General features: G+C 40.9%; 1 protein-coding gene across 1 annotated transcript in view; it reads right to left on the bottom strand.

Annotated features, from left to right (window-relative positions):
* Positions 1–611: 611 nt before the first annotated feature.
* AEBP2 (AE binding protein 2) overlaps positions 612–22,477 on the bottom strand; it is a 228,858-nt gene continuing 206,992 nt past the window's right edge. The window contains exon 10 of the transcript XR_004059564.1: positions 612–812. The gene's annotated coding sequence lies outside the window, so the exon portion shown is untranslated. The remainder of the gene's footprint in view (positions 813–22,477) is intronic.

Genomic DNA, 22,477 nt, shown 5'->3' with positions numbered 1-22,477 from the left:
CACATGGACTAGAATGTCTTTGAATGCAACCCAACACAAATTGGTAAACTTTCTTAAACATTATAAGGGTTTTTTGAGATTATTTTTTTAGCTCATCAGCTATAGTGAGTATGTTTTATATGTGACACAAGACAATTCTTCTTCCAATGTGGCCCAGGGAAGCCACAAGATCAGACACCCCTGTTCCAGAGGGAGATACAATCTCTATTGTCCAAAGCTGTTAATTATACTATACAAGCATCCTTCAAAAGATAGTTTAGAACAAGGAGAAGTCGATGCTTTGCTTCACAAAACACACAGACACGTGAAAGAGCCATAGAAGATGGACCCTCACGACCAGCTGCTACTCTTACATATCCGCATAAGAAACCGAGTAAGGATATTTAATTGCTTTAAACTATATGCATATATTTTTTAAATATGACATCTGACCATTTGGATCACAAAATTATCTTGGTCTATATAGGTTAAAATCAGTATATAATTGCATATATTCATGGAAAGAGAAATTATACTGAATCTTTTGAACAGAAGTTTCCTAGTTTAATCACGGACAAAGTGTGTAATCAACCATCATCCACTCACAGAGATCAATGAACACTTACAGGAAACAAAGCGGTTTGAACAACCCAGCAAAGTTTGTTTGGAGGTCAATGTTGGGGAAAGAGTCTTGATATTCAATTCCAGTGCTAAAGAATTTTCTGTATCAGGAAATTCTTCATACTTAACCTTAAATCTTGGTATTTGCAGCTTTAACTCATCTCTTCTTAATCTCTCCTCAGGGAGCTCTTTCACATGATCCTTAGTGTCTTCTAGAAAGGACAGAGATAAGACTCTCATGATACTCTCCATCATAAATTGTTCTGAAAGAAATATTCCCTGCTGCTCTTATACCAAACCCATAAAAGGTATGCTTTGGTAAATTTTAGTTTTCTAGTGAAGATTAATTCTATCCATATTAAATTATTCTCATTGGAGTAAGTGGAAAGATGTTTAACATCTTTGAAGAAATATTTCCATTTTCTATTTTGTTTGTAATAAGAAGTTAAAACAGAAGTTACAACTGAAACACCAAGGAAAAAAAATAGATGATAAAGTATGAGACCATATGCAGAAGTTGCAAAGGAGTTAGCCCAAAAGTCCTTAACAATAGCTCTTAAAATCCTTCGTGTACATCAAGGTTATAAAAGGGCATAATGTTAAATATTGGTGAGAATTTGTGAAAAGAATTTGAGAACAGCTGTTGCCCCTCTCTGAATCCCAGTGCTTCAACATCGTAAAGGAGTTTAGGGAAAACCTGACCCTTACCTCATGAGGGCAAGAGAGAGCTTCAAGAAGACTACTCTGAGAGAAGGCAATCCTCCTAACTGATGAAAGCTGGATAAAGAAGAGTTTGCTTCTGTGTTGGAATCAGCCTTCATTTCCAAAGTTCATCTAGGCAAATCATGTGTTTCTTGTATACAGTGTGTGAGCCTAGGGTCACCATGCATGGTGTGCAAGTTGTATGCTGTCAAGGGTACAACATCTAATGTCAACATTTAATCACATGGTAGTCATCGTAAGTTTTTATGTTTACTTTCTGATAGATGGCAATAGAGGTTCTTGTTCTAACAAAACCAGTGTGTATTACAACAATTTCCCCATAGGCAGAAATAAAGTATCTTGAGAAACGGGCACCTCTTTCTAATAAACACAAAGAACCACATGGACAAGCATGGGCACTATGTGAGTTTCATGTGTGAGAGAAAGAGCCAGCAGAGAGGTTGTTTTTCATCCCATTCAATAGAGCTACCTAGAGAAGCTAATGAAACCTTAGCAAACAGAAGCCAGAGGTAGACTCCCTAATTGTAAGGATCTAAAGATGAAATAAGCAAGAGCATTCCGTTGGAACAAGAGAACTACAGTTTAGAAATTCACCATCAGGAGAAGAAGTTGCTGCCTACAGGACAAAAGAAAGCATCCCAGGCCAGGCGCCATGGCTCACACCTGTAATCCCACCACTTTGGGAGGCTGAGGTGGGCGGATCACGAGGTCAAGAGCTTGAGACCAGCCTGGCCAACATGGTGTAATCCCATCTCTACTAAAAATACAAAAACTAACCAGGCGTGGTGGTGCGTGCCCATAATCTCAGCTACTCAGGAGGCTGAGGCAGGAGAACTGCTTGAACCTGGGAGGCATAGGTTGCAGTGAACCAAGATCGTGCCACTGCACTCCAGCCTTGGTGACAGAGTAAGACTCTGTCTTGAAAAAGAAAAAAAGAAAAAAATTTAAAAAATAAAAAAAAAAAGCATCCCAGGAGAAAAAGGGTTCAGGTTAAATATTGACAAACCACCACCCCTTCCTCCTCCATCCTGTTTCAACCACTGGGGTCAGTAGCATGGTTGACAAGATGGAAGGCATGACAGAAGCACATGTGTAATGTGCCACATCACATCTAGGTTGGAAAGTCCTAGAGGAATGTTGGTTCTCAAATGCTTCTCTCATACCCTCAGAACCCCCAGGCTTAAATAACTTCTTCACAGTCCCAAAATCTAGTTCACACACATGCAGGAGTTATGATTTATGGTGTTCCTTCAATCTCAAAATTTTAGTAAATTTTAATATTATTTTTTATAGTTTGATCGTACTGGCATTTAGAGGTTAAATCAAGTTTAGCCTAAAGCTGCCTCCTTCCATATTTTAAGTTTTCCCTAAAGGTTTTTCTGTACTTCGTGAACTATAACAAGTGGAGGTATAATCAGACCTTAGCCTACACTGAGTTTTGGCCAATTAATGTAGCCAATTGTTTGAACCGTGTTCAAATAAGGCAAACGCTGAGCTGTAACCAATCCAGTCGTTTCTGTACCTCACTTCTGCTTTCTGTATGTCACTTTCCTTTTTCTGCCCATAAAGCTTCCACCACATGGCTACGCTGGAGTCTCTGAGCCTACTACGTCTCAGAAGGCTGCCTGATTCACAAATCGTTCATTGCTCAAGTAAACTCCTTTAAATTTAATTTGGCTTAAGTTTTTTCTTTTATCAAGAGAATCATAAAACAAAGTAATCTAAAGCCAAGGAAGGAAGTACAAAAGCAATTAAATTTAAAAGGGATAGAAGACAAAAGGTATATAAAAATAAAGCAGGAAAAATGGAAACAGGTTGAAGCAGACAAAGGGGCCAGATTTCCAAGAAGAACAATGTGATGTTTTTTAATGTAATTGGTCCTTCATGAACTAATCAATAAAAGCAAGATGGCTGACAGACAGATCCAGCCACAGCCTCCAACAGCTGTTCAGCCCTGCTGAGGTGATCAGACGCAATCGCACCATTCAGGGACGTGAATAACAGAACATCATGCTGTGAAGGTAAAAAGCTGGGAAACCGAGGAAACTCCCTGAACAGGAGCCTTGAGAACAAATAAGGAAGATGGTCCAGACCCAGCATGGACATGAAACCCAAAGGACGACAAGGCGCCCAAATTAACAAAGTCAGAAAACAGTCGAAAACCAGAGATTTGCCAAAATTGCTAAATTAAAACCAGGTCCATGACTAGGCTATTTGAGAGAAACAGGGTAACTCTGAAACCCAGAGAAATAAGCAACAGTCTTCCAAGGAGGGCACATTTGCTCTAGAGATGCAAAAAGATTTTAGAATAGTTACTAGGTTCCAGGGGGTTTTAAAGTAATCTGTCTTCCTATCCTCTGCTTTTACAGGTACTCTTCCTATAACTGTGAACAGCCTGATAATACACTCTCCTATTTCTTGGTCACTTTTCTTCCAATTTAAACAAAAAAAAAAAAAAAAAAAAAAAAAAAAAAAAAAAAAAAGATCTACCTCTCACCCATCTGAAGCCGGTTCTAGAACCAAAGACACAATTAAGTTAATTCTTTTAATCAAGCCCCCATAAATAGTTTCACAAACATACCCCTCAGTGAATCTAATTGAGATGTATTTTCTATATATTTCTCCTTTTAAAAATAATTACCAAATGTTTTAATATATTTATACCATTTTGAGTAGCTGAAGACTATTAATAATTAGTGATAATTTAATGCCAAAGAAATATTTTAACACTAATAGCCTTACTGTCACAAAAAATTATAGGTAATTTTTAACTTCAATTTTACATATTTGTTGTTGTTTTGCGTTTAAGTTTACTAGGGTGAATGTATCCAGGGACTCAAGAGAAACAGAAGATAATGGAGAGACAGAAAGAGGGAGAGAGAGAGATTTATTTTTTGTAATTGACTCATTTGATTGTGGAGTCTTGGAATCCTGAAATCTGTTAAAATAATTTTTGGAAGGCCATTTAAACCAAGGCAGCTCCAGTTCCAACCCTAGGTTCCTATGTAAGCAAACTGAAACCCAACTAGATGTAAATGGTCATAGTCCAGGCCTATCAGAAACTACCACCTCACCTCTAGCTAGGGACTTTCCACTGAAATGATTGCTTTGCCTTGCTTCCATATTCACCTTATAAAAGCTCCCCCTTATTCTCCTTTTCTGGATCCCTGAACTGCCTACGGTCTGGGGCTGCCCAACTTATGATTCATTGTCCACTCAAACTATAGATTTGAATGTGACTTACTTTATCTTTTAACACATCTATAGGGTAGGCTGGCAGGCTGGAGACTCAGGTAGGAGTTGATGTTGCAGTCTTGAGTTTTCTTCTTCAGAAAATCTTTTTCAATTTTCGCTGTTAGGGCCTTCACCTAATTAGATGACTCACCACTGATATGGTTTGGATTTGTGTCCCCACCCAACTCTCATGTTAAATAATAATCCCTAATGTTGGAGGTGGGGTTTGATGGGAGGTGATTGTATCATGGCGATGGATTTCCCCCTTTGGTGCTCTTCTCCTGATAGAGTGCTCAGGAGAGCTGGTTGTTTAAAAGTGAGTGGCACCTCCCCCACCTTCCTCTTGCTCAGCCATGTAAGAGGTACATGCTTCCCCTTCGCCTTCCACCATGATTGTAAGTTTCCTGAAGCCTCCCCAGTAATGTTTCCTGTACAGCCTGCAGAACTGTAAGCCAATTAAACCTCTTTTCTTTATAAATTGCCTAATCTCAGGTATTTCTTTATAGCAATGCAACTACAAACTAATTCAACCACCCACATTATCAAGGATAGTCTCCTTTAACTAAAGTAAACTGATTGTAGATGTTAACCTTTATTTAAAGTCAACTGATTGTAGACGTTAACAGCATCTGTAAAATGCCTTCTCAGCAATACTTAGACAATGTCGACTGAACAACTGGAAACTATAGCCTAGCCAAGTTGACACAAAAAACTAACCATCGCCGTGAACAACCATAGAAGTGCAAAAAATATGTTACATTATGATAGAATTCTGTAAGAGAAGTAGAGTAAAAATACAATTTCAAGGAGTAAAAAAATACAGTTTTTTAATATCATGAATATCAAATATTTTAAGAGTGTTTTATTTTTAATCTTTTTTGTGTTTTTAGAGACAAGGTCTCCCTCTGTTGCCCAGGTTGGACTGCAATGAAGCCATGAAAGCTCACTGCAAGCTCAAACTCCTGAGGTCAAGCAATCCTCCCATCTCAGCCTCCCCAGGAGCTGGGACTACAGGTACACACCACCACACCTGGCTAATTTTTGTAAATTTTTTGCAGAAATGGGATCTCACTGTGTTGCCCAAGCTGTCTCAAACTCCTCGCCTCCAGAGATCCTCCCACCTTAGCTTCCCAAAGTGTTGAGATTACAGGCATGAACCACTGTGACCAGCCTTTTAAGAGTGTTTTAAAACACATATTACATCTTTTGTAAGATTTTTGACTTACGATGAAAAACAGTATATGTCAACATAAAAGTACATACAAGTATGCAAGTATTGATTATCAAAATTCCAGTAGGGGTTATGCAAGCGAAACTGAAGACAAGTTCTAGCTAGGATAACAGAGTACAGTAAGTCCTCACTTACCATTATCGATACATTCTTGGAAACTGACTTTAAGTGAAATTACACATAACAAAATCAATTTTTTTCTCATCAATGTTGTAACAAAATGAGACATTGAAGGAAACATTATTTGAGGACTTGCTGTACCTCCTTTCACTTAAAAGTTGAAGTTTCCAGGAACGTATTGATGTTGTTAGTGAAGCCTTACAGTATTGCTGCTAAATTTATGGACTCAGATTGTACTGTACCTACAAATTAGCTGTGTGAATTTAGGGAAATAAATGAAATTCCTTGGTTCAGGGAATGTTGTTTAATATGCTATATTATTAGCACTTATTGATCAGATTTGGAGGTAGATTAAGTGACATAATATTTGCCAAGCACTTAGCACAATTTCTGGCACAGAATAACTCCTCAACAAAAGCCAGCTATTATTATTATTCAGCAAATGTCAGTTGTAGAACATAAATCCACGAAGACCTATAAATGCAAGAACTTACACCAGGCTTGTGTTGCCTGATTAGCTTTTCTCTGATCCTCTCTCCTAGTAAATCCCTGAGGCTCCACGGCTAGACACGAAAAGACTGGTCCTGAATCCCAACCTCAGTTCTTAATGTGTATTATCTCCAGTTTTCCTCCAGAAAGTGCTCTAGCATTGGAACCCTCAAGTTTCTTCATCTGTCTGTTTCAGCTGTAAGCCTTGCAGACCAGGCATGTTTACTTTGGTAAACATTTTGAGAGTTTTCCTGTCATTTGGCATGTGTGGGCTGTCTTCAAACTCTCCTGTTTGTCAGCCCAAATGCAGTTCTGTGAGCGTCCTGGGGCTGCTCATCCCTCACAGGGCAAACTGTTTCTCTCAAGGCTTCTATCTATAGAAATCTGAGGTTATTGAACTATCCAACTATTTTCTGGAATTCTAACTTTTCACCCTAATGGACACTTTAAATGGTATTGAATTTGTTCTCCAATGTAAACCTCTGCATTTTTCTTTCAAGCGGAAAGAAAATAGAAAAGTGGAAAGAAGAGGAAATAGGCCTCTTCGAAGCATGAAAACACAAGATGTCGTATTAACCCTTCAATGTAATTGATCTTCAATGTGATCAAAGATTTCTTTTAATTCGATCTTCACAAGGCATAGACTTTTCTGAAACAACCTTACTCCTACCTACCCCATTTAAGTTTAAAAATTAATCTTTTTTTTTTTTTTTTTGAGACGGAGTCTCACTCCGTTGCCCAGGTTGGAGCACAGTGGCGCCATCTGGGCTCACTGCAAGCTCCGCCTCCCGGGTTCCCGCCATTCTCCTGCCTCAGCCTCCCGAGTAGCTGGGACTACAGGCGCCCGCCACCTCGCCCGGCTAGTTTTTTGTATTTTTAATAGAGACGGGGTTTCACCGTGTTAGCCAGGATGGTCTGGATCTCCTGACCTCGTGATCCACCCGCCTCTGCCTCCCAAAGTGCTGGGATTACAGGCGTGAGCCACCGTACCCGGCCAAAAAATTAAATCATTTTTTAAATCACTTAAGTAATAATGTGCTTTGAAGCCACTTCAGAGAAATGAAACAAAGAGGGATAAAATACCACATTTTCATCACCCAAAGACAACCATGTTAACAATCTTTTTAAACTCTTTTTTTGTGAGAAAAAAAATCCTTCCCCCACTACACACACACACACACACCCCAAAAATAAAAAAGGGGAGTAAAAGCAGATCCAAATGTGATTTCCTGCCTTTAAATCTGTTGCAGACACTTATGCTAATTACCCAGCAACCTTCATTTCCTTAGGTCACCAAAGAGAACAAGAGCTTTTCTGAGCAGGCTGAGTGGTTCTTACCTGCCTCTCCGCTAATGAAATTCCCAACTGTGTCTCTGGCTTTTGCTAACTAGGCAAGCCTCCTACCGTTTCTGTCCTTTAGGTGGCAGCATGATCTCTAACACTTTACAGCTTTTTTTCCCAAGTTATGGAATTCTTGTGGGAAAAAAAAAGAAAAAAAGGTTTAATTTTCCAAGGGAGTGCTGAGGAGCTGGAACAATTAGGAGGGGAAAGAGAAGCCATTGAGGGTGAAGGTATGAAAAACGGAGGAGCCAGAATTTGTGTGTGGAATTTGAGTGTTTCCAGTTACCACACCTACCACTATCCCATTACAGATGCCAAATAGGTGATGGATACACATCTATGTGGTAACTGGAAATTTTATATTTTATAGTTTGATATTTATTAACAAAAGAGGTCCTGAAAAGGATTGAGTCAAAATTACAAAGTGATAAGAGTTAAAATAAAAATCGTTCTTAACTGTATTGTCAGCTGGGTACAGTGGCTCCGGCCTGTAATCCCAGCACTTTGGGAGGCCAAGGCAGGCAGATCACTTGAGGCCAGGAATTTGAGAGCAGCCTGGCCAACATGGTGAAACCCCATCTTTACTAAAAATACAAAAATTAGCCAGGCTTGGTGGTGGGCACCTGTGGTCCCAGCTACTTGGGAGGCTGAGGCACGAGAATCACTTGAACCTGGGAAGCGGAGGTTGCAGTGAGGTGAGATCGCACCCCTGCGCTCCAGCCGGGACGACAGAGAGACTCCGTCTCAAAAAAATAAATTAAACTAACTGTATTGTTTCTGGGAGCCTTTAACCAGTCCAAAAAGCTATTTTTATCTCCTGAAACAGGACTTAAATCACACTATTCATATGATAGATTGTAATAGAAACTCTTCCTCTTTCCTTCTGTCAAAGCAAAATATACTGAAGGTCTTTGTTTTTACCTCAAACCTGCTTTCCAAATAAGTGTGCATACATGTAGATGGATTGGCATGGGGTGAAGGGAGAAGTTAAACAAAAAGGTTAAAAAAAAAAAGATGGGGGGGAGGTTGGGCACAGTGGCTCACATCTGTAATCCCAGCACTTTGGGAGGTTGAGGTGGGAGGACTGCCTAAGCCCAAGAGCTCGAGATCTGCCTGGACAACATAGGGAGACACCATCTCTACAAAAAAAAAAAAAAAAAAATTTTTTTTTTAATTAGCCAGGCATGGTGGTGCGTGCCTGTGGTCCCAGCTACTCGGGAGGCTGTAGCAGGAGGATCACTTTGGAAGTGAGAAGGTGAATATGCTAGGGGAAAGTCAAGGCTGCAGTCAGCTGTGATGGCATCAATGTACTATAGCCTGGGTGACAGAGTGAAACCCTTTTACAACAGCAACAAAGGCAAAATCTTAAAAACGGGAAATGAAGGCTGTTCATGGGTTATTCCTGTCATATCCCACTCACTGTTACTCGCAAGATTCTGCACAATAAAATGTGCTAATTCGTTCATTCAGTACATATCTATTGACTTCCTGCTGTGCGCTAGACACAGTAAGAGAGTAGACAGTCCAGACAGCTGTAGGGCTGCAGTCAACACTGGACACAGGTGTAAATAAAGCAGATCGTTCTCCCCTTATTCTGCTCTTGTGGATCTCATGTTCTAGTATTAGAGGCAGACCATTTAAAAGGAAACAGATATAAATTGAGGTAGTGACAAGGACCATGAGGAAAAATCAAACATAACAAAAAGGCTAGAAGGGGTGTAGGGGGTGGCCGTTTTAGACAGGATTATCAAGGTATGCTTCTCTTGGGAGGTGATATTTGAGCAGAGACCTGAGGAAGCAAGTGAGGGAGGGAGCCACTCGGCACCTGAGAGAAAGTAAGGCAAAGGGAACAGCAATGCAAAGGCTGTGGCATCCAGGCATCCTTGGTTGTTGGAGGAACAAGAGGAAGCTGGTGTGGCTGGAACAGGATGAGCAAAGTGAGGAGTAGCCAGAGGGAGATGAGGTCAGAAAGAGGAGGGCACATAGGGCCTTGGAGTCCCCAGAAGGCGCGCCGGGTTTTATCATAAAGGTTATGGAAAACCTTTATGTGAAGTTACATGGCCTAATTTCCATTTGAAAAGGATCACTCTGGCTATGGCACAGAGTATATCGTAAGTATGGGAAGAGGCAAGAGAAACAGAAAGGCCAGTCCAGAGGCTGTTGCAAAAGCCAGTGGAGGGATGGTGTGGTCTGTGGGGGAGGAAGGGAAACTGAGAGCTGGAAGACGGGGAGGGCTTGTGTGCTGGGAGGACTTGGAAGTGGTGTGGCAGGGAGCCAATAGTTCTATTTTGAGCAGTTGGGTTTAAGCTGCTTTTAGTCATTCCGTTACAGATGTCAAATAGGTGATGGATACAGAAATCTAAAACTCAATGGAAAGGTCAGAACTGGAGAAAACTTGGAAGTCCTGTGTATGTAGATCGTACACGTAACCAAATAGCTGAATATGATCATGCAGAGAGCAAGTGTGGGTAGAGAACAATCCAGGGACAGAGGCCTGGGGCGCTCCTGCATTTAGAGGAGCCAGCTAAGGAAACCGTGAAGGAAGGCCAAGCAAGGGAAAGAGGAAACCACAGCAGTTAGGGGTCCCAGAAGTGAGCATTTCAATAGGGGGGAAGTGAACAATTTTGTCAGAAGCTTGTAAGCATTCAGGTAAATGAGTACCAAGAACTGACCACTGGATTTCGCAAGATGAACGCCATTGCAGATGTTGGCAAGGGCACGCTAAGCAGAATGTGAGAAGAGGATTGATTAGTGTGAAATAGAGAACAACAGGCGAAGGCCATTGAGCCGAGAAATCTTGCTGAGGAGTTTTGCTGTCAAGAAGTGATAAAGTGAGGTAGAAACGAGAGGGGGTGGGGTGCTAGGAAGAGCTTTTCAAGATGGGAGATATTTCAGCACACGTATGTGCTGATAGAGACGATCCAGGAGAGAGGGGGTCACAGTGATGCAGGGAGAACCAGACAAGGAGGACATCATTGCATACATGGAGGCACGGAGGGAGCGCGGACCCCAGGGTAGATGTGGTGGTGGGAAGATGAGGTCGTTGTCTCTTTTTTTTGAGTTGGAGTTTCCCTCTTGTTGCCCAGGCTGGAGTTCAATGGCGCGATCTCGGCTCACTACAACCTCCGCCTCCCAGGTTCAAGCAATTCTCTTGCCTCGGTCTCCCAAGTAGCTGGGATTACAAACACCCGCTACCACGCCTGGTTAATTTTGTATTTTTAGTAGAGACGGGGTTTCACCATGTTGGCCAGGCTGGTCTCCAACTCCTGACCTCAAGTGATCCACCCACCTCGGCCTCCCAAAGTGCTGGGATTACAGGTGTGAGCCACTGCACTCGGCCCATTTTTCTTAATGACACAAGAAACAAGGTCATCGATCAAGAGTAAGGAATGTAAGAGAGTGTCGAAAGCTTAACGAGAGAGGAGGAAGTGTAGAATATTCCTTTTTGGAAGTGGGAAGGTGAATTCACTAGGGAGAATACAAGAGGATTTCAAGAAAGCTCCGCAGGCTCATCTGGGGTTTGAAAGTTTAAACTGATTCCTGGCAGCACATGTTGTTTCTTTTTATTCTAGCCACATGCCAGCAAGCAAGGCAGGTCTAAGCCACACCCCCAACCCTCCCCTCCATCCCTGTTGTCCCCAGGCCTCTCTTATCACTCCTCTGGCTTCTTCATGTCTTAACTTTCTCTCCCCTCTGCACTAACAAAAGGACCCAAATGTAGTGTCGAAGGCTCTTTCTCTGCCACCCGCTCCTATACCTCTGCACTTAACGCCACTCAGAGATCTCATTCACTCCCAGACCTTTAGCTATCTTCTTCTGAATGTCGATCCCAACCTCTGCCTTCTCTCCAGACGGAAATGTTTGTCTCTTGGGCATCTGCATCTAGATATCCCTCTGGCTCATAAAACCCAGCAGGTGCAGCAGTGAATTACTTGGCACAATCATCATGCTGCTCTTCAAAGCTTGCTTTTCCTATGATATTCTATTTTGTTTAACATCATCCATCCACCCTTCAAGACAAGAGGCTTTAGAATGGTCTTCAATGTCTCCCTCTTCTTAGTTTTCTCTATTCCCCTACATATAAGAAGTTGTTGAGAATTTCTATCAATTCTACTACCATAGTGTTTTTCAAATTTAACTTCAGAATCACTGCCTCATTTATGCTGTTTCTCCTTAAATTTATTTCCTGCAGTAACTATTATTTGTGAAGAAGGGTCTAGTATTAATCCCTGCTGAAAAACATTAATATATTCCTATTAACCCTTAAAATCCTTAGCCCTGAGTTCACATTCTTGCTGTAATTATTACAGCTGTTTTTTTTTTTTTTTTCCCAGCTCTTACCTCACATCACCCGCTTCCAGAATTGTATACACTCCCAACTGAGCAGTGTTCCTCCTACTTTCCCACCATGCTGGTCAGTCTGACGCTCACCGATACCCATGGAAATGTCACCTCTTCCAGGCCCCTGGGCACTAAGAATGGGGCCCTATGCCCGGTTCTGCTCATGACGGGCATCATTTCTAGGTGAATGCAGTTGTGAGCCAAGTGCGTTCACCTCTCTCCTCACCTGCCAGTCACCTTGAAGGCCACATGCTTCAAATGGCATAGCTATATGATGAAGGAGGATTGTCTGACCTGTATGCGGTTTTACGTAAGTGAAAAATACATGTATTTTATTACATCACTGGAATTCGGGATTTGCCTAATGAAGCAGCTAGCGTTTACTGTCCCAATGCTGCAGCCCTGTGTCTTTGTTTATACAGATGCCTTTGCTCAAATGCTTTCTCCTCTTCCTATTCCTGACCTTTGGTTATTGAAATCCCCACTCTTGAAAGTAGACCTTCCCAAATGCTGGTATGTAGGTTGTTTGGTCCATGATTAAATTCCACCTAAGTCAAAGGGGTAAAAGAAAAATTACAGCATAACAAGATTCCATACAAGTAAATATATTCAATTTAAAGCACTGTCTTTGGGCTGAGATAACTCCTTCCATATTCAAGTGACTTCTATTATAAATTAATGGTGATATTTGATGACAAGAGAGACAGGTTTTTTTTGTTTTGTTTTGTTTGAGAGGGAGTCTCACCCTGTCGCCAGGCTGGAGTGCAGTAGCGCGATCTCAGCTCACTGCAACCTCCGCCTACCAGGTTCAAGCGATTTCCCTACCTCAGCCTCCCGAGTAGGTGGGATTACAGGTGCCCGCCACCACGCTCAGCTAATTTTTGCATTTTTAGTAGAGACGGGGTTTCATCATGTTGGCCAGGATGGTCTCGATCCCTTGACCTAGTGATCTTACCATCTCGGCCTCCCCAAGTGCTGGGATTACAGGCATGAGCCACCACGCATGGCCTAGAGAGAGGTTTTAAATTTTACCCATTATTTAGCAAAATAAAGTTGGACATCTGTATTTCGTTTCCAAAATTGTTTTCTAAATGTTATTACTTTATGTACTCAAGTTCAACAACCAGTGCTGGCACCAAGGTTAGGAAGACTTTGATTATCCTCCCAGACCAAAGTGACCTTTGATGTCTTTCACTTTGCTTTGAGCTCTTGACTGTAATGTTTTATCTCTCCTCCTGGAGAGAAAATTCTTTCAGGCAAGTGATCTTTTCTTATTCCCATACAAGAAGGGTAGGAAAAACTATTCTTATTACCCATACAAGAAGTGCAGGAAAAAGCTATTCTTAAACACATGAGGGTAAAACCTTCTTACTACCCACACAAGAAGGACAGGAAAAATTATTCTTAAACAAGAGAGAAAGCTGAGCTCTAAAAAAATTAAATGACTTGGAAATCGTAATTTTCAACATGTATTGAGTCCTTAACTATTTGCCAGGCACTGTTCTATGCATTTCACATATATTTACTCATTTTGTTCTTGAAAAATGTCTATCAGGTAGGTTACAATTCCCATGCCCATTTTGCAGAAAAAGAAGGCGACCTGCCCTAAGTCACAGAACTAGGAAGTAATCCCTTTAAGGCTGAAATTCTGGAGCCCATGAATTTGCGGGCTTTTTAAAACACAAACCAAGTCTCCTGGTTCCTGGCTGGTGTTCTTTTCTAGTACATCACTTTTTCTTCAACCTACTTTTTAAAGCATTTATAATTTCAAGTAAGCTTATCAGAGAACTCAGCCCCTTTTGTAATGTCTAATCAGTATTTCAGTACAATTATCTTAGATTTCCCAGTCCATATTCTAATTTCCTATATATATCTGTTTACCTTTAAGGTCTTCCTCTTTCTGTGTGAATTTCTTTCCTGCCTGTGCCCCAGAAAGAAAGTAAATTAAATTAAGTCATCGAACATTGTTCAGGCAACTGTGACGGAAACTCAATAAAGTGGAAAATAAGCCAATAACATCAAGCTCCTTTTCATTAAGATTTTCAATACCTATTTGGTCAGGCTTAACTAAAGCTGGATTTGTTTGAGAGCCCTAGATTTTAAATGCAGCAGGTGCCCCACTGGTCGAATCCTTTGGGTGCAGGTGTGCCATTTCACACTTTAAAAGTCTTAAGAAAATGGTGGACTTCAAACAGTAGAAAAATATTAATGCTAAAAAAAAAAAATCAAGATCAGAGTGGCCCTCTTGTCAAAGAGGACCATGTGATTTTATTTTAAAGTGGCTTCATATTTCATTTGCCTGAGGAACCCTTCTAAGAAATTTCAGGACAATTTTACCACTGGACAGCCACAATAGTATAACATTATTTCCCTAAAATTTTTTATCACAGTAACGAATATATGTATCAAAAAAGATATCTTACTAGAAAGAAAAATTAACAAACATTTATAGGAGGTCAAAAATTACCTAAATGTACCTACATTCTCAATGTCAATGGGGTAAATATCCCTGTTCTTCCATATTAGTGATAGTCCCAAATGAAGATTCTTTGTTTTTTCTTCTTTTTTTTTTTTTTTTTTTTTTTTTTTTTTTTTTGACACAGAGTCTCACTCTGTCACCCAGGCTGGAGTGCAGTGGCATGATCTCAGCTCACTGCAACCTCTGCCTCCCTAGTCTAAGCGATTCTCCTGCCTCAGCCTCCCGAGTAGCTGGGACTACAGTTACCTGCCACCATGCCTGGCTAATTTTTGTATTTTTAGTAGAGAACAAGGTTTCACCATATTGGCCAGGCTAGTCTCAAACTCCTGGCCTTGTGATCCACCCACCTCGGCCTCCCAAAGTGCTAGGGATTACAAGCGTGAGTCACCACACCCAGCTATGAATATTCTTTTATACCAGAGAGAATGGTACTCCCGTATCCCAGCAGACTCCTGCTAAAAAGTCTACTTGCCTTCTCTTCCAGGTCCATCTCCTAAGGACCCATTTTGCACACCACCAGCTGGCCCTGCTGGCAGGCAGGAGTGCCTAGGAACTCTCCTCCTGCTCTGTGCAGAGTATGACCCTGACAGCTGAGCCCATAACTTTAACAATGAAGCAAATTTCTCTTCTTGAGATCCTTTAGCCATGTTCACATATCAAATGCCCCTGAAGGGAAGAGATTCACGTGGAATTTGAGAAACGGTGTCTCCTCACTATAGCACACATCCCCTCTCCTTTGAAAGACTCCCGCCCCAGCTACAGATGATCCAAAAGTACTCATAATTTGCACAGGGGATGACATACCTCCCCACAACCCAAGTAGCCTTCGTGTCTCTCAACGAGATTTTCAAATATCCTTTATCTAACAAATATGTTTTTATACCAGGCAAGAATTTGGGGTAAAGTGTCACATATTTTTACAGAAAGAGAAATATTATATTGCCAAAATCAGGTGTTATTCTACCAACACATATTTGTCTTGCCTAGAAATAGACACACAGTATTCCACACAAACACACAAAGATACAGTCACTAAAAGCAGATAATATGTCACTTTTTAGGCCATCAGGTAGCATTTACAAAAATCAACTATATAGTAAGTGAAAAAAAAAAACCTCATAAATGCAAAATTCAAAAAATAATCCAGGCCACAGTTGGTGACCATAATGCTGTAAAAGTAGAAAGTAATAATCAAAGCATAAGCCAAAAAGATTTGTCAACTTAAATGCATCTGTCCAAATGACTTTCAGGTGATGATCATAATTTTAACCATAACTTCAGAAAAGGTATTCTTGTTATTATTTACCAAAAAAAAGTCACTGAAGGAAAAATATTTTTTTTCTTCTACCTGATAGGATGCAGGAAATGCTATCGCAAATTATGGCACCTTGGCACACTGAGTGTTTTAAGATGAAGGAAATTGACAAAGCTACATAAGCAGAAATGTATCCCTGACCTCCTCTATCCCCCCATCTTCTGAAGACCCACATGTGACAGGTGTCCTGCCCTATACCCACAGGGATGGAACGTTACCCAGAGAGGACAAGAAGAATCTGAACAAACATGTTTTGCTCAACACCCCCTAGTTTATTAACATTAAATCATACCCCCTTTTTGTCCAGTCATTCTTCTACACAAGTGTCCATTGTCCATTGAACCTAAGCACAAAAACACAGTTTGCCCTGGGTCTTTGGGTCTTCATTTCTAAAGACTCCCAGGTCATGTGAAACTAATATTTTTTAAATATGCCATGCTTTTATCGTGTTAGTCTGTCTTTTGTTATGGTGGTGTCAGCCATGAACCTTGCAATGGGGGAAGAAAGAATATCACTTTTTCTCCCCTACCTACCCTTCTATATTCATGGCTGGGGACCCTCTAACAAAAGAAAGACTAACAAGAGAAAAGTATATAAATGTTTTTCATATAACTTTTATGTGTCATGAGACACTTCATGAGGAAACAAAGACCCAAAGAAACAGTTAAATCTGAGTGCTTTTTATTGTAGGTTTATGGTGAAAAATGGAGAGTCATGGGAGACTCTCCATGACATGTAATAGGATAAAGGGTGTAAGTGTAACCACGAAATGAGCCCAAACTGGGCCTATTCTGTTGAAGTAAATTGTCAAGTTACCTTTTGGGTATAACAGAGCCAAAAACTACAAATTCGGTAGCACGTGCATGTGCAAAAGAAAAAGCTTTCACCTCTAACACCCAGAACCAATGATTCCCTCCGCTCAGAACCAAGAAGTTCTAGAACATGACCAGAACCTAAACACATAGCTCTTTCGGAAGCAAGAGGTCTGTTGGCCCCGAAGATCCGGGGCTAAAATCTGCCATAACATATCTTACTGTAAATGATCAAATGTGAAGACCTCCAATCAGACCCCACTGAGCCAGCACTCTTCAATCCTTTCCCTTGCCCACTGATTCTTTAAAACTTGCCCAGACCTCAAATCAGAGAGACACATTTGAGCCCCCTCTTACCTCCTTTGCTGACTGGTTTTGCAATAAAGGCCTTCTTTTCTCAAAAGCTGGTGCCATAGTTCTTCAATTCTGTGTGCATTAAGCAGTAAGCCCATTTGCTCCATAGCATAAGTAAACAAGGCCTGTTCATACAGATTCCTCTCTTGTGACCCTGTGCCTTAGGAAATAAGAATGCGCCTTTCCTCCAGGTACAGGGAAGACACCTCTCATATGAGGGGCTTATGACCTGCTTCAAAGGAACATCAGAAAATCCTACCTGGGTTTTATAACCTGCTCCATGGGAGAAGAGTAAGAGCAGAATGGGAGGAGATCAGTGTGACTTTCCTACTTCTGCCATTTTCTCCAAGCCCCTCAGTTTAAAATACTCAATATCACAAGGTACCATATTTTGGGGTAGAGTGTCTTGAACCCCATTATCACCATGGCTTTATTTCTGCTAAAATTAGTTTGGTTTCCTTAGAAATCTCAAACTGCTGATCCTTTAGAAAAGCTACAGAAGACATATTGCAGAGTTTAGGGCATGTCCAAGATGAGACTAAAATATAAAATCAGACGCTGTGGTAAGTTCTATTAGAAATTTATGGCCTCTTTAAGGTGTGTGTTTGAAAGATGATGAATCCTCAAATAGAGTAACTTTATATTAACTCATACCATTTCTCTCACAGGACATTCAAGATCAAGAAAATTGCAGGCTCGCTTCTTATTCTAAGATAATTTTCCTAAAGCATACTCTTCTAAAAGCAAAGAAACTCAGTTAGGCTGCTAATTAAATCTGTCCCCCAAAGTTGAAGCAAAGAACATGAAGTTACAATTTTACATATACTATGTACCTCCCAGCACCTGAAACATTTTCACATTTGCCAAAGACATATTTACATAGAATCAACTAAAAATGCCGGGCGTGGTGGCTCACGCCTGTAATCCCAGCACTTTGGGAGGCCGAGGCAGGTGGATCACGAGGTCAGGAGATCGAGACCATCCTGGCTAACACGGTGAAACCCCGTCTCTACTAAAAATACAAAAAATTAGCCAGGCGTGGTGGCAGCGCCTGTAGTCCCAGCTACTCAGGAGGCTGAGGCAGGAGAATGGCGTGAACCCGGGAGGTGGAGCTTGCAGTGAGCCAAGATCACGCCACTGCACTCCAGTCTGGGAGACACAGTGAGACTCTGCCTCAAAAAAAAAAAAAAAAAAAAAAAAAAATCAACTAAAAATACAGAAGTATTCCTTTTTCTTATTTAGAACAGGCCTCCAGAATTAAAAGTCAGACTCTCCCAGGAACGATGACACACCAAAAAAGATGGGAAAGAAACTAAGACTTAAGAGTCAAATCAAATTATTCCATGATCCCTTGAAAACTCAGGCAATTTCAACAGGCTGAGATTGTTTACTATAAAGGGAAACATATGTTATCCATACAAATCTTTTCATTAAACCCCAAAGTCACATCTATCATATTTGTTGGTTATAAAAATTCTACATATGGAAAGAAAATGTAAAGCCACTAAACTTGCAATTCAATGTATGTGCACATAGACACGTGCATATGATTTCCTGGGTGTGTAACTTTAAGCAGCATATAAAATGCCTTTGCATGTCTTGTTCTGGTTTGCTTTGTTCAATGTTAAATGATACCAAGATTCAGAACAACAGTTTCATGCCTGGGTTTATACTTTAACAGGATTTCTTATTTTCTCTAGCCATACACGATAGGAGAAAATTTAATTCGGCCCTCAAATTCTAGGCATGAGGCACTACTGGTTTCGTTTACCTCTCAAATAAACGGCACCACCAAAAAGTTAATTATCTGCCAATCATTCTATAGGAAAGGATTGGGCTTCTTCATACATTCCAAGATAGAAGGGAAAGACCCACAGGACTTAAAGTCCAGTAGCTTCACCACTTAGCAGGCAGCTCTGTGATTTGACTCCTAATGATCCTAAATGATACTTCATCTGTATGAAATGGAAATAAAGATTTCTTGCCTGTCTGTCCTATAGGTTTGTTGTAGGAGAAGAAATGAGAAAATGAATGTTTGACACTCAGGGAGCACAGGGTCTCTGCTAGGCACTGGGGAAGCAATGATGAATAAGACACGGCCCTGCCACGTAGATTTGTAAAGACCTTCCGAAACTGCAAAGAACAATATAAGTAAACAGCATCATCATAAACCATTTGCCCCTGTGCAAGGATAGCATCCCTCCCCCAGCAACAGCTCAAGTTCTTGACTGGCAGTTTAGGTTACTCACTGTTTCTCCATCTGCAAGGCTTTTCTCTAGAAAAGTGCCCCATCCCAAACCCCCCAGCCTCCCACCCTGACCTCAGCAGGTCTCTGACGGTACTTTTTCAGTGAAAGCTTCCATGACCCTCAATTATCTTCTTCATCTGTAACTTTGTAGATTAAGGATTTTTGTCTGTTTTACAATGGAATCCTATTGTCTTCATTTGGGTGCATGGTTAAGATGTTCTAATTTTTATTTTTTAGCTTTTTATTATGGAGGTTTCCAAAAACACACAAAAGTAGAGCAAATAGATTAATGAAGCCCCTCATACCTGTCACACTATTTCAACATTTGCGGCAGCCTCCCTGTTTAGGCTTTAACCCCTTTTCCTGGTCCCCTCCCCCAATTCTGGATTATTATAAACCTCAGACTTTTTGTACTATTAATACCTCAGTAGACTTTAGCATAATACATCTGCATATATCTCTGAATGGTAAAGGCTTTTTGTTTTCTTAACAAAATCACATTTATATCAGCACACCTAAATCTGACCACTGAGAAAAGTAAAGAAACTTTATCTGAAGAAGGCTAGTCCTTTTAAATTATCAGGCCTGGCTGGGCACGGTGGCTCACGCCTGTAATCCCAGCACTTTGGGAAGCCAAGGACGGCGGATCGCCTAAGGTCAGGGGTTTGAGACCAGCCTGGCCAACATGGCGAAACCCTCCTCTCTACTAAAAATACAAAAATTAGCTGGCTGTGGTGGTGCGCATCTGTAATCCCAGCTATGCAGGAGGCTGAGGTAGGAGAATTGCTTGAACCCAGGAGGCAGAAGTTGCAATGAGCCAACATTGCGCCACTGCACTCCAGCCTGGGAGACATAGCAAGACTCCACCTCAAAATATATATATGTGTGTGTGTGTGTGTGTGTGTGTGTGTGTATGTACGTATGTATATATCTCAGGCCCAGAAAGACATTAAAATCAGACAGCAATCACACTCTACTTCCCACTTTGAACTGTGTATTCATCTCTTGAAACTGTTTGCTGTTGCCACAAGTAGATATAAATTAGCCTAATAATGCCACACCAGACATTTATAACCCACCCTATAACTTAACCATGGATAGCCAATCACAAACCAATATTACTTCTGTAAATCAGTGAAAATTCGACAAAAAACTTTGCATCAGTTGTCCACTGATACACTCCCTGTCCCCTTTTGCCTTTAGAAACCTACTTGTAACAAAGGCCAAAGGAAGCTCATGTCCAAGGTTATGCGGCTCTGAGCCTTCTGGGCAACTGTCCTCACTTTGCGTCTAGTAGACTATTTAAATTATTATTTGGACCTCAGCCTTTTCCTTTTAGCCAACACTACTCTATTCAAAATTGCAAACCCCCCAGCATTTCCCCTCTTTTCCTATCTTTCTCTATTCCTTTATTTCCTTCTGACTTACTATGTATTTCACATATTTGTTCATTGTCTCTCTCACCCACTGCAACATAAGCTCCCTGATGGCAGGTGGTTTTGTCTGTTTTGTTTGTTCCCGGATGTATCCCCAGTATCTAGAATTGTGCATCAATAGTCCACCTGAATAAATGAATCCATCTAAGTCAAAAGAACAGATTGGATCCATATGATGAAATTAGGGGGCCGGGTGCAGTGGCTCATGCCTGTAAACCCAACAATTTGGAAGGCCGAGGCAGGTGGATCACCTGAGGTCAGGAGTTCAAGACCAGCCTGACCAACATGGTGAAACCTTGTCTCTACTAAAAAATACAAAAAAATAGCCAGGCATGGTGGCACACACCTGTAATCCCAGCTACTCAGGAGGCTGAGGTAGGAGAATTGCTCGAACCCAGGAGGCGGAGGTTGCAGTGAGCCGAGATCTCACCATTGCACTCCAGCCCGGGTAACAGAGCGAGATTCTGTCAAAAAAAAAAGAAGGAAGGAAGGAAGGAAGGAAGGAAGGAAGGAAGGAAGGAAGGAAGGAGAGGAGAGAGAGAGAGAGAGAGAGAGAGAGAGAGAGAGAGAGGAGAGAGAGAGAGAGAGAAAGAAAGAAAGAAAGAAAAGAAAGAAAGAAAGAAAGAAAGAAAGAAAGAAAGAAAGAAGAAAGAAGAAAGAGGGAGAGAAAGAAGAAAGAAAGAAAGAAAGAGAGAAAGAAAGAAAAAAGGAAAAGAAAAGAAAGAAAAATTAATTTAGGAGAAGACTCTATCCTGTTCATAAACATCATTTTTTCTCAGCCAGGCTTTTGATCAGAGCAAGATATCTGACTTTTCAAATTTGCTCTTTACAAGAATAACTGAAGTTCTTGATTTCTATGTAATTTCTCATGGGTATACTCAGGTGACAGGATAAGCAAACAGTAAAAGAAACCTGATAATTATTACCACCTTGACAGAGAGCCAATTTACTTCTGTATAGAAGTTCTTAGTCCCTGGGAACATTGAGGAACAAAGCATAATTTCCACAACCTAAATTTGTACTTTCTATGTACTAATAGTCTAGGAACAGACACACGCTAACAGTAAAGTTTTCTTTTCTTTTTTTTTTTTTTTTTTTTTTTTTTGACAGGGTCTTACTCTGTTGCCCAGGCTGGAGTGCAGTGGCATAATCACTGCTCACTACAGCCTGTATCTCCCAGGCTCAAGTTATTTCCTGGCTTCATCCTTCCAAGTAGCTAAGACTACAGGCACATGCCACCACCTCTGGCTAATTTTTTTTTTTTTTTTTTTTTTTTTTTTAGAGATGGTGTCTCACTATATTGCCCAGGCTTGACTCAAATTCCTGTGCTCAAGTGATCCTCCCAAAGTGCTGGGATTACATGTTTGAGCCACTGCACCCAGCAAAATTTTCCGATTCCATCTTGAATTAGTGTAACAATAACAGCTAACATTTATAGAGCATTTATTATGCACTAAGCATTCTTCTAAGCATTTTACCCATATTAACTCATTGTATCTTCATAATGACCCTACACTGTTGTACAACTATTATGCTCAGTTTACAGGCGAAGTTGACTGAGGCACGGAGCAGGAGCTCTGCATAGCAGATCAATTAAGAGGACATTCTGGAGCCAGACACCAATGCCCCCCAGCTGGGAAGTGAGGGGTCATGACTTGAACCTCAGGGGTCTGGATGCAGAGCCTGCACCTTTGCATTTTCCTGGAAAAGTCGCACATCTTCATTCTCTGTGAGGAAACCAGTAATGCAGCAGC

This window comes from Rhinopithecus roxellana, chromosome 10, assembly GCF_007565055.1.
Source record: "Rhinopithecus roxellana isolate Shanxi Qingling chromosome 10, ASM756505v1, whole genome shotgun sequence".
Taxonomy (NCBI): Eukaryota; Metazoa; Chordata; class Mammalia; order Primates; family Cercopithecidae; genus Rhinopithecus; species Rhinopithecus roxellana.
This window is presented reverse-complemented; position numbering and strand designations above follow the sequence as displayed.